The sequence below is a fragment of the Accipiter gentilis genome, chromosome 14, assembly GCF_929443795.1.
Source record: "Accipiter gentilis chromosome 14, bAccGen1.1, whole genome shotgun sequence".
In the NCBI taxonomy this organism is placed as follows: domain Eukaryota; kingdom Metazoa; phylum Chordata; class Aves; order Accipitriformes; family Accipitridae; genus Astur; species Astur gentilis.
The window spans coordinates 34,345,659-34,357,870 of record NC_064893.1 but is presented as its reverse complement, the minus strand read 5'-3'; the positions used below and the strand labels follow the sequence as shown (position 1 = coordinate 34,357,870).

Below are 12,212 nucleotides of genomic sequence, written 5' to 3'. Positions count from 1 at the left end.
TATCTTATTCACCGCCCGTAAGTCTTGGGCCACCCGATATGACCCATCGGGCTTCCGAACAGGTAATATAGGGGGATTGAATTCAGACTCACACTCTTTTAATAGTCCCAACTACAAAAATTTTTGTATCACCGGCCGGATTCCTTCTCTGTCTTCCTTCTTTAGGGGATATTGTTTAATTCTTACCGGCTTTTGGCCTTCCTTGATCCTAACTTCAACAGGTGGAGCACTTTTTGCTCTTCCAGGTGCATCGGTAGGCCATACCCCCAGGTACACTTGCTTTAAGATGTCCTCATTAATGCTTTCTTCTAGGGGGAGACTGGTTAAGGTTAGGCTCAATATTTGAATATTTTGCTGATCTTTTACCTCCAGAGTAATTTCTCCCTTCTTGAATACAATTTTTGCTCCCAATGGTTCCAACAAGTCCCTTCCCAAAAGTGCCTTTGGGGAGTTGGGCATATATAAAAATTTATGAATGCCCCACTGTTTTCCTAATTTATATTCTAAAGGTTTACAAAATTATGCCTTTTCACTTTGGCCAGTCGCTCCTTTCACCGTGACATAATCATTTCCCAGGGGCATCAAAGCCTGATTCAAAACAGAGTATGTTGCTCTTGTATCTACCAATAATTCTACCTCTTGGTGTGTTTTCCCTAGCTTAATTATAACCAGTGGATCCGCTAGGGTAGATTCCCCAGGTTCTCATCAGTCTCTCTTCACAGAGGCTACCGTTCTTCCTGTTTGAGCCCTCTGATGCTCCTTGTTCCTTGGGCATTCCCTTTTCCAAAGACTGAATTTCTTACACAAAGCGCATTGATCCTTGCCCAGTCGGGGCAAGTCTCGTCTAGGCACTCTTCCTCTTTCTTCCCGAATAACAGCCATTAATTTCCTTTGCCCTTGCCTATATCCTTCTTCTCTGTTACTAAACACCCTCTGTGCTTTTGTGGTACAGAAGCGAGATGTAGCAAGAAAGGAAAAAAAGGAAGGGAGGGAGAACAAAGGGAGAGAGACACAAAGACTGGAAGAAGAACAAAGGGATGACAGAGGAAAAAAAATAATGATAGGCTACAGGAGAGAGATGGAGGAGTTCAATGAAGACACAGGGAGCATGACAGAACGAGAGTGAGAAACAAGGGACAGAACAGGACAGCACCGGAGGAAAAAACAACTGTGATTGACAGGCTGTGAGAGAGATATGGAGGAAGAGAGAAAAGAGAAGGGACAGCTAGCTGGAGAGGGGGATACAGTTAGAAAGGATGGAAGAGGGAAGGGAACAGATAGAAATACAGAAAAGATGGCAAGAGGAAGCAGGGCAGAGGGACAGCAATAGAAGAAAAGAGGGACAGGGATCTGGACAGATGGAGAAAAAAGCAAGAGGAACAGATACAACATGATACGATGGGACAGGAAATAACACAGAGCAACAGATGATAATAATGACAAGAGATAGAGAGAGACTATGGAAAACACAGGAGGATGGGCAGGGGGGAGAGAGAGATTAGGACCCCTGCAGAGAGAGAGAAGGCATGAATGAAAAGAGTAGGGAGCACCACAAAGGGTCAGAGAAAGAGAAGAACAGGAAGGACAATGGGGACAGTGAGATACCGAATAAACCACACACACATATTATAAACATCTTATCCAGTAATCAAGCCCATTTCAGAGTTATACAGTACCTCAGCCACTTTGAGAAAAGTAACACATTGACCGAGCCCTATTCAGCAGCACACAGAACCCGAGCAAATTTCAAACTTACACGATGCCCAAGCCCATTTCGGCGCCACACCGCACCCAAGCCCCTATCACAGTTATGGATCTACAGAACCAATTTCAAAGTTGTGCAATCACTAGAGCCAGAAATGCACCCCCTTTCCATTAACTCAGCAGCAACTACATTTACCTCAAGGTATCTACAACTCGCCCTTGGATGCCTAATTCCAACAGACACTTTCACTCACTTCAACAGCTAAGTTTACCTATGGACACATGCTTCGCTCTGCACTTGCCTTTCTGATTGACATTAGTACTGTGATTCTCACAGCGAGACCTAATTACCTTTTTTTCATTTTTGTTGTTAGTGCTTCATTTGGTTCATTACTCATTCCACATACTTTCAGCTATGTCAGTATTTGAAGTCCAATTCTACAACCTTCTTTTTCTACAATATATAGAAAAGACTTTACGGCCTCACTCGTCAAATATTTGACACTATTAGTTCTAGTCCTCTTTTAATCCTTATTTTTACAAATACATGTAAACTCCAAAAATCTAGCATTACCTTAAGAAGAAATGCTGCTATTCAGTACCTGCAATTCTCTACGGAGTGGTCTTTTCCACATTCCTTGTTCCCATTACATCCATCGCTGCACATCCAGAAGCTTTACTCCCTGAGATGATATTAGCTGCACGATCCCCGTTCCCGGGCAGCAAACAAGGGAGCTCTGCTCATCTTGACAGACAGTCCACTTCCACACTTGACAGAAAACCAGAAATTGAAAAATATATTTACATCACAACCTACAAAGAGCAACCAAATATTTTACAAACCTACCACAGACAAATACAGTTACAGTCACGCACTTCACAACCCTGGCCTACTCCACGCTGGCCATCTAGTCCAACTCCCCCCACCCTTCGCCCACAAAATCCTAAACTGTCTTCCAAACACCGTCCACCGAACAACATATTTCCCTGTGCTGACTGGCAATTACCAGGTTCCAGGGGAGCGTTCCAGAGGAACGCCGCTCCCGGGAGCCTTGGAAAAAATCACCCTGCCTGTGAAAACCCAGGCCCGAGCCAAACCCCTGTCCAAACATTGGCGATCAACATTGCCTCATGGAGCAGCTGGGACGAGGGAAAAAAAACACCCCGGGGCAGGGGAGGACACACCAAAAACCAACCCAGATCCCAGCTAGGCTTTTTTATTCTAAATTTTGGGGTTTTTTTCCTAATTCCCTGAAAAACATCTCAGCTCTACATCCTGAAAGGAAAAAAAAAACCAAAATGTATAAGCCACAGAACCCTACAAGGTTAGACACATTCACAACACACCACTCATTCAGACGACATGCACGCCAGCCCTCACTCTCAACTCATCCATCCTACCACCCACAGGCCTCGAGAGGCCGTCACCCCGTGCCTGCGGCAGCAGAGGCCTCAAAAATTGCCCTACCTGCAGAAACCCAGGCCCCAGCCCAACCTCCTTCCAACCTCCCCACAAACTGCCCTTCCGTTACACCAATGTTTCAACACGCACCATCATCTCCTCCATCTGCGCATTTTCAACCTGATACTGAGCTTTCACAGTGCCACATGTCACAGCCCAACCTCCGTAGCAGCCACGTCACCTAAATGCAAGGTTCCTTCAAGCACCTCTCGTGCCCTGTCATCACCTGCAAAAACAACACACAAAGCTTGTCAACAGACACTTCATCCTCGAGAGAGAAGTTAAGTCCCCCACTGCTCCCCTACCCTGCTTCCCACCTATTCCAAAAATAACACATCCTCACAGCCAGTGTCCTCCATGGCACTTGAACAAAAAACAGAGCGTCACAAACACAGAGCTCTCCCAAAGTTACCGATTGCTCCAAGACCCATCACGCTGCTACTCAGACCTCAAGGCCTTGACCAGTTCTAAAGACTTGCCACAAAGCATCCGCATAAACAAGATGAACACCATTGCCCAGTTCCTGCCTTACTCAATGCTAGTTCACAGTCCAATTGTGATCGGCTCAACTCTTTGCATGCAAAGAGCCCAAAGTCATTAAACATTCTATGCTGCCTCTACAATGCCATACAAGACACACACGAACGTAGTGCCATGTAATTCACGTGCAAATATAATGCCATACAAGGCAGTACTCTTACCTCGGTCAAGGCAAAACAACTCAGAGCACTGCCATACCAGACAAAACAGAACAGGGCCAATGCAAGAGACTCTCACGTCACAGTCAATACAAGTACAGACCAAAACAATACAAAACCAATACAGAACCATAGAAGGCAAGGCAGCCTCAGGTGGCAATCCATACAAGTACAGAGCACTGCAATACAAAACACAATGCAGGGCCAGGCAATGCGAGACAGTCTCACATGACAGTCAATACAAATACACAACAAAACAACACAAGGCAAAGGCAAATACAGACCAATACAATGCAAGAAAACTGCAAAACACAGCAAAGCAAAGCAGTCTCATAGAGCCACCGGACGCATCTTCCTTCAGAGTCCACTCACGGACCCACCTCCTTACAGCGCTCTGCTGCCTTCCCCCATCGCTCTGTGGGATGCATCCTGTCCCTCCACATCTGGAACCCCCCCCCCCCCCAAACATATTGAACGAGTCACCTGGATGCAGAGCAAGAGCTTCACAACTCCAGAGGTCTTGATTCCATCTACAAAGTCCATCTGGAGTCCGGCTACAGCCTGTCATTTAAAAAAAAAAACAAAACAAAACAAAAAAACAAAAAACAAACAAACAAAAAACCCAACCACCCCCCCCCTCCACTGTAGGGTTCAATTACATGGAACTTAGTTGCTGGGCCTGAAAGTAGCTCATGGTTGCAAGAGCATTCCAGACACCTTTGAAGGTCCTGAACAGAACAAACAAGAAGATAGAAGAAGAAAGATCCCAATTAGAAAAACACAGGTGCACATTCCACAATAAAGGGAACTTGGCAAAACCGAACTCAATTCAGGGGCTTACCTCGACCGATTGGACTAAGACAAGTTTTGCATGCTCTAACATCGCCAATTATATCCTGTGTGTATGTGCGTGTACAGAGCGAGTATAACTAACTGTATCTTATGTTCATATGCGTGGACAGTATCTATTGTAACCAATCACCGCTTACGCTTGTGCACGTGGACACCACATGCTTGCGTGCAGCAGCCAATCAAAGCTTCTAAACAACTTAGAGAATTGTATAAGAATGATCAGCTAAGCTCAATAAAGGAGCGACTTTAATCATCATACGGGTGTTTATCGTCCGGGCCCCGCAAGGAGTAACCCTAAACCCTACACCCTACCAACCAAAAAAAAAAAACCAGGGCCAAACTTGGAGCCCATCACGTGCAAGTCTTAACACCTTAGAGAGTCAAATCCACTTCACTGCCCCTCAACAACCCCTGCCACACGGCTCCAATCGTCTCCGTGAAACACTATCGGCACGGCTGTCCACGCAGCCCGCTGATGGCTACTCGAGCCCAGATGACTGTACAACCCTCGCCTAAACGGTCTAGGCACATCAACGTTTCACCCATAGACTCTTATTGCTGTTCCACCTACCCCTGACTCTACATCCCCGGGCAGAGCAGCTCCAAGCTAAGCACACCGTGTGCAGAACATCACCATGTGGAATGCTACCAACGAGGTGATTCAAAGAGAGAGAAAACTCTCGGCAAGAAGAATGACCCCCGGACGGGAGGCGCCGCCGGGCAAGACGACCTACAGGGCCGCAACCGCGAGGCCAGGAGGCTCCACGGCAGACCCAGAGGAGTCAAACGGAACGGCCCGTTACAAGACAGCACTGTCAAAGCCCAGATGACAGATGCACCAGAAGCCTGGTGTCGAGACCTAAGGATGTCAGGATGCAGGGAAGAAGTCCCAGTCCGAGAAAACGGACAGCTAGAGAGCAGAGCTGCCGATGCAGCCCGAAATAATGCTGCTGTAGAGCACCGACCGGAACCCGCCGAGACCGATCCATGCTTTAGAGCTCAGAGTACAAGAAAAGAAGCACCCAATTGGCACCGGGCCGATGAGCAAGAGCATTCGAAACCCTAGGGACAGCACCCGAAGCGCATGCCTTGCTCCTCCGGCGCAAAGCGCGACAAGGACATCGAGACCTGAGGAAGGTCTAAGCGCACAAGACAGACTATACAAACTACACGCCACCACGGACACGGGCTGGAATTGCCCGGTCCGGCACACACGGGTCTCATGCTGAAAAGTAACCCGCTCCCTTTGCCTGCGCAAAGGCGACTGCTTTGGGACAGCCCTCTCTCCTGTGCTAACTTTAAAACTCCTCCCTGCAATTCCCAGCTTTGTCCCTTCCTCCCAGCCTGGTCCCTCAACTTAGCTTTCAGAGGGCCGAGGGTCCAAATCCAGCCTCCACAAAACCACACGGGCTAACTGGGATGTTCCTCAAGGGGGCACATTGCTCTTCAACATCTGAAATGAACAAACACAAACAAATCAGAAAAGGGAGTAAGCATCCCGCTGGCCAACGACAACTACTTCCCCAACTCCCCCCTCCTCACGAGTGCCACCGTGTTCGCTTCCCCGCTCATTCCAGACTCAGACCCTGCAGCCGTCATCACTCGTGGTACCTAAGGTACCGAGAGAAACCAAGTTAGCATGGCACACATGAGAAGACATCGGCCCCATGCTCCTACTCACTAATCCACAGCTCACCTCAAACGCTCATCCAATTCAAAGACAGCCCACACAGCACCTCCACAACAGAAGATAAATGCTGAACCAAGCAGCCCATAATACCTTGCTATTCAACACCGACCCGGCCGACGACCGCCTCACCTTCTCGGACCAGCATGCAGCTTTGCAGGAGACCTTATAGCAGACTTCACGGTACATAAAGGCTGCCTATAAGAAACCTGCAGAGGGACTTTTTACAAGGGAGTACAGCAATAGGACAAGGCGGTAACGGCTTTAGTCCTAAAGAGGGTACATTTTGTTTAGGCATTAGGAAGACGTTTCTCGCTGGGGTGGCCAGGCACTGGAACGCGTTGCCCAGAAAACCTGCAGGTGCTCCCTCCCTGGAAGCTTTCAAGGCAAGGTCAAATGGGGCTTTCAGCAACCTAGTCTCATGGAAGGTCTCCCGGGAGGGGGGGGGACGGGGGGGACTTGGAACTAGAGGATCTTTATGGTGCCTTCCAACCCAAACCGTTCTACGATTCTATGACATCCAAATCCAACTGCAAAACTCATCTGAGAAGGGCTGGCGAACCCTCCTCCCTTTCCCACCAGTCTCAAAAATTTAGAAACCCCTTTTCTCCTCCTCAACTGTCAGGAAAGGAACCCCACTGCTTCCTGACACCTCCTGCCCTCAATTTGCAACCCTGAACCCCCTTCAGTGGCTACTCCTCAGGAGCCGCTCTTCTGAGCCACATCCCAAATTCTGGGGGCACCTCCTAACCTACAGCTCCCCGGAGACTCCGAGCTCTGCTACATGCCCACAAATTAAAAAGTCCCAAGGCTTGTAATCTACGAGGGGCCTGCCACCAGCCGCAAAGATTCTTGGGACAACGTGGCATTCCGTGGGCAATGAGGAAAGGCAACGAGGCATCCCAGAACCTGAAGGGCACTGTGCCTCACCGACCCTTCTGCTTTCTTCAGAAATACTAAAACTCCATATACTAATACATACAAGACACTCACCCTAACCCCTGCTAAACAATGTCACCATCAGTCCTGTTTAAGAGAGATATCATCAACTTATACAGCACACAGCAGAACTGGTGAAAAAAACCAGGGTTCCATTTTCAAAAAAGTTGGGAATTCCAGGGAAACACAACGCATGAAGAATTAAAAACAAAGCAAAACAAACAATGCATACTATTAAACCATCTTTCTACCCCTGAACACTCAAAACAAAACTCCTGACCTGAAAAAAAAGAAAGGAAAAAAAAAAGCAGCTTTATACAAACGTTACTTTCTACCACGCATGCTGCAGAACTTTGAGTGGTCCTGAAGCTCTTACCTCAGGCAGACACGTCTTCCCAAGGGCTGAGCCAGCTCAAAAGCTGCAAAGGACTCAAGGAAGAGCTGAGCACCAACACCAGAGAAACCCAGGAGCACAATGAGCTCCCTCAGCAGAGGCTGTGGCTCAAATGCCCCCGCCCACCACCCTTAGCACAATCCCCTAGGAAAGGGCAAACCATCAGCAGTTATAAAGGCAGCTGGAGGGGCAGCAGCACTGTTCTCACCTGCCTTAAATTTACAGCAAATGAGACCCTGAACAGAGAAAGTAACCCCCCCAGGAAATGACACTACTTGCGCCTGTGCTACAACTATTGCATCGGCAACGTGACCAGCTAAAGAGTTAATCTTAATTTTTCTGAGGTGTAGACAGAAAAAGACACGTGTATCTCTAAACTAGGTGGGAAATTAGCTCATTAAATGCAATAACAATGTAATTATTAAAATCACATCGGTCAACGGCGAGGCCAGCAGACGCAATGGTAAGTTGGTGGCTAAGCGCTAGATTGAGGCGGACCGGGAGGTTCCCGAGGCCCAGGAGCCCCAGGGAAGAGCAGAGGAACCGTGCAGAGCCGGCAGCTCTCGCAAGAGAGGCTGACGCGGAGTGGGCATTGCCGGGGCAACCGTGGGAGAGTTAAATGGCCCCGAGGAGCGCCAGCAACCGGGAGCGTAGCAAGCAGGGAATGGTGCATCAGAAAGGTGTGCCGTGGTGCGGCACTTTGCATGGCAGTTCGTGCGGGCAGGGCGCAGCCCCCCCCCCAATCCCAGCTCAAGCAGGCTACTGAAGCGGCGGGCATCGTCCTCAGGAGGAGACCCCGGTATCACTACCACTAAGGTGAAAGCCATCGCTAGGAAAAACGTGGTGACGCGGGCTGAGCTCCCATGTAAACGTGCAGCTCTCCGGGTATCTGGCTGCGGGGAGTGCCCGAGTCTATCACTGATAACGGAGGGCAGCGGGGACACCTCTTGTGTGAGATGTGACCAGGTAGATGATCTGCTCAGCCTGCCGGCAGAGCTGAAGGAGGAAGTGGAAAGGTTGAGGAGTATCAGGGAGTGTGAGATGGAGATAGATTGGTGGACCCACACCCTACCATCCCTGGGGCAGAAGCAGCAGATGGAGGCTCCGCGAGAAGCGGAGGTTCCCCTGCCCCCTCGCCACCAGACAGGAGGGGACCTAAGAGATGCAGGGGAATAGATACAGGTCCCTGCTCGGGGAGGCAGGCGAGTCCCCTCCCGGTCTCCCTCACCTTCCCAGTTGCCCCTACGCAACAGGAGCGTGGCTCTGGAACTTGAGGTTCTTCTGGAACAATGAAGATCAGGGTGTAGGCGAAGCCCTATCCAGGGAGGCGCCTAGGCTCAGTCGGGCAGCCCCACGCGTTCCCAAACCCCCGAAAAAAAGAAAAAGGAGGGTAATTGTCATAGGCAACTCCCTTCTGAGGGGGACAGAGGGCCCAATATGCAGTCCTGACCCATCCCACAGGATGAGGAGGAGAGGGAAGGCCGATAAGGCAGATATTGTGCTGAGAGTCTGTAACAGACCGCCTGACCAGGTCGAAGAGACGGATGAATCATTCTGCAAGCAGCTGGCAGGGTACTGGGGCGATTAGTGGAAGGAGCACAGGTAGTGTTTTCCTCAATCCCTTAGTGGCAGGGAAATATACTGAAAGGAACAGGAAACCACACCTGGTGATTACGTGGCTCAGAGGCTGGTGCCATCGGTGGCGTTTGGGGTTTTTTGATCACGGGGAGGTTTACACAGCACCGGGCTTGCTAGCGACAGATGGTATCTGGCTATCTGAAAGGGGTAAAAGAATCCTCGCTCGTGAGATGGCGGGGCTCATAGAAAGGGCTTTAAACTAGGGTTGAAGGGGGTAAGGGATAAGACTAGGTGCACCAGAGATGAGCCTGGGGGCAGCGTGTGCCGACGTTAGGGGTGGATTCGATAGGCCAGCTCGAATGCATCTATGCCAACGCACGCAGCACGGGCGATACACGGGAGGAGCTGGAAGCCATCACGCTGCAGGATACATATGACTTAATCCCCATCACGGAAACACAGCGGGATGCCTCCCGTGAGCGGAGTGCTGCGACGGATGGCTACGAGCTCTTCAGAAGGGATCGGCAAGGTAGAAGAGGTGGCGGGGTGGCTGTCTATGTTAGGCAGGGTTTGGACCGTACAGAGCTACCCGAGTGTGATGACAAGGCGGAGTGCTTATGGGTGAGGACGAGAGGGAAGGCCGATAAGGCAGATATTGTGCTGGGAGTCTGTTATAGACTGCCCGACCGGGTCAAAGTGACGGATGAATCGTTCTACAAGCGGCTGGCAGTAGTCTTAGAATCGCGTGCCCTTGTTCTCGTGGGGGACTTCAACTGTCCAGACACCTGCTGGAAATATGCCACAGCAGAGAGTAAACAGTCTAGGAGGTTCCTAGAGCGTGTGGTAGATAACTTCCCGACACAGGCGGTAGGTGAGCCGACCAGGGGAGGAGCCTTGCTAGATCTATTGTTTACGAACAGGGAAGGACTGGTGGGAGGTGTGATGGTCACAGGCCGTCTTGGGCTTAGCAACTGTGAAATGACAGAATTCTCAATTCTTGGTGAGGCAAGGAAGGGTGTTAGCAAAACCAGCGCTCTGGACTTCCAGAGGGCAAACTTTGGCCTCGCTGAGGCACTGGTTGAGAGAGTCCCTTGGGAGACGGTCCTGAAGGGCAAAGGGATCCAGGAAGGACGGACGTTCTTTAAGAAGGAAATCTTAACAGCTCGGGACCAGGCTATTCCCCCGTGCCACAATGTCGAATTGCTGAGGAAAACGACAGGCCTGGCTGAACAGGGGGCTTTTGCTAGGAGTCAGGAAACAAAAGGAGAATCTATCATCTCTGGAAGAAAGGGCGGGCAACCTGGGAGGAGTGCAGGCATCTTGTTAGGTCATAGAGAAAGGAAATTAGAAAGACAAAAGCTCAGCTAGAAGGAAATCTGTCCGCTGTCATAAGAGATGACAAAAAATATTTTTACAAATACATTAATGGTCAAAAGAATCCCAAGGAACATATCTATCCTTTCAGGGATACAGAAGGGAACGTTGCCACCAGAGATGAGGAAAAGGCTGAGATAGTTAGTGCCTTCTTTGCCTTAGTCTTTAAGAGGGAGACCAGTTGTCCTCAGGGTACTCTTGCCTCCTGAGCTGGAAGGTAAGGATGAAGAGCAGAATATATGCACACACACACACACGCACCCCTTAATCCATTAATCTGGAAGGAAATAGTTAGTGACCTACTACGCTATCCGGATGCTCACAAATCCATGGGACCAGATGGAATCCATCCAAGAGGGCAGAGGGAACTGGCAGAGGTGCTTCGTAAGCTGCTCTCCATCATCTATTGTTGATTCTGGTCAACGGGGGAGGTCCCAGAGAACTGGAGACTTGCCAGTGTGATGCCCATTTACGAGAAGGGTCGGAAGGAGGATCCGGGGAACTACGGGCCTGTCAGCCTGACCTCGGTACCGGGGAAGATTACGGAATGGTTTGCCTTGAGAGTGCTCACGTGGCAAGTCTGGGACAAGCAGGGGATTGGGACTGGTCAGCGTGGGTTTATGAAAGACAGGTTCTGCTTGACCAACCCGATCTCCTTCTATGACCAGGTGACCCACCTAGTGGATGAGGGAAAGGCTGTGATTGTTACCTACCTTGACTGCAGCAAGGCCTTTGATACCGTCTCTCATGGCATACTCCTCGAGAAGCTGTCATCTCCTGGCTTAGACAAGCGTACTCTTCGCTGGGTGAAAAACTGGATGGATTTGATTCCATTCTAGGGAGCAGAACAGAGATGTAGCAAGAAAGGAAAAAAAGGAAGGGAGGGAGAACAAAGGGAGAGAGACACAAAGACTGGAAGAAGGACAAAGGGATGACAGAGAAAAAAAATAGCGATAGGCTGCAGGAGAGAGATGGAGGAGTTCAAAAAGACACAGGAAGTATGAAAGAACGAGAGTGAGAAACAAGGGACAGAACAGGACAGCACCGGAGGAAAAAACAACTGAGATTGATAGGCTGTGAGAGAAATATGGAGGAAGAGAGAAAAGAGAAGGGACAGCTAGGTCGAGAGGGGAATACAGTTAGAAAGGATGGAAGAGGGAAGGGAACAGATAGAAATACAGAAAAGATGGCAAGAGGAAGCAGGGCAGAGGGACAGCAATAGAAGAAAAAAGGGACAGGGATCTGGACAGATGGAGAAAAAAGCAGGAGGAATAGATACAACGTGATACGATGGGACAGAAAGTAAGATAGTATGACAGATGAGAATAATGACAAGAGATAGAGAGAGACTATGAAAAGCACAGGAGATTGGAGAGAGAGAAAGAGAAGACATGAATAAAAAGAGTAGGGAGCACCACAAAGGGTCAGGGAAAGAAAAGAACAGGAAGGACAACAGGGACAGTGAAATACAGAATAAAAAAAAACCCTCACATATTACAGGCATCTTATCCGCTCATCAAGCCC

At 49.4% G+C, this 12,212-nt stretch overlaps 1 long non-coding RNA gene across 3 annotated transcripts in view; it reads right to left on the bottom strand.

Moving 5' to 3' along the window:
• Positions 1–3,290: 3,290 nt before the first annotated feature.
• The window catches only part of LOC126045588 (uncharacterized), a 46,106-nt gene continuing 37,184 nt past the window's right edge, over positions 3,291–12,212 (bottom strand). For 2 of the 3 annotated variants that reach the window (XR_007508111.1, XR_007508112.1), the window contains 2 exons: positions 4,245–4,307; positions 3,291–3,392 (listed from right to left, as the gene is read on the bottom strand). This is a non-coding gene — a long non-coding RNA (uncharacterized LOC126045588). Of the gene's footprint in view, positions 3,393–4,244; positions 4,308–4,523; positions 4,580–12,212 lie in introns of those variants that run through there. The other variant, XR_007508114.1, reaches the window with a different exon arrangement.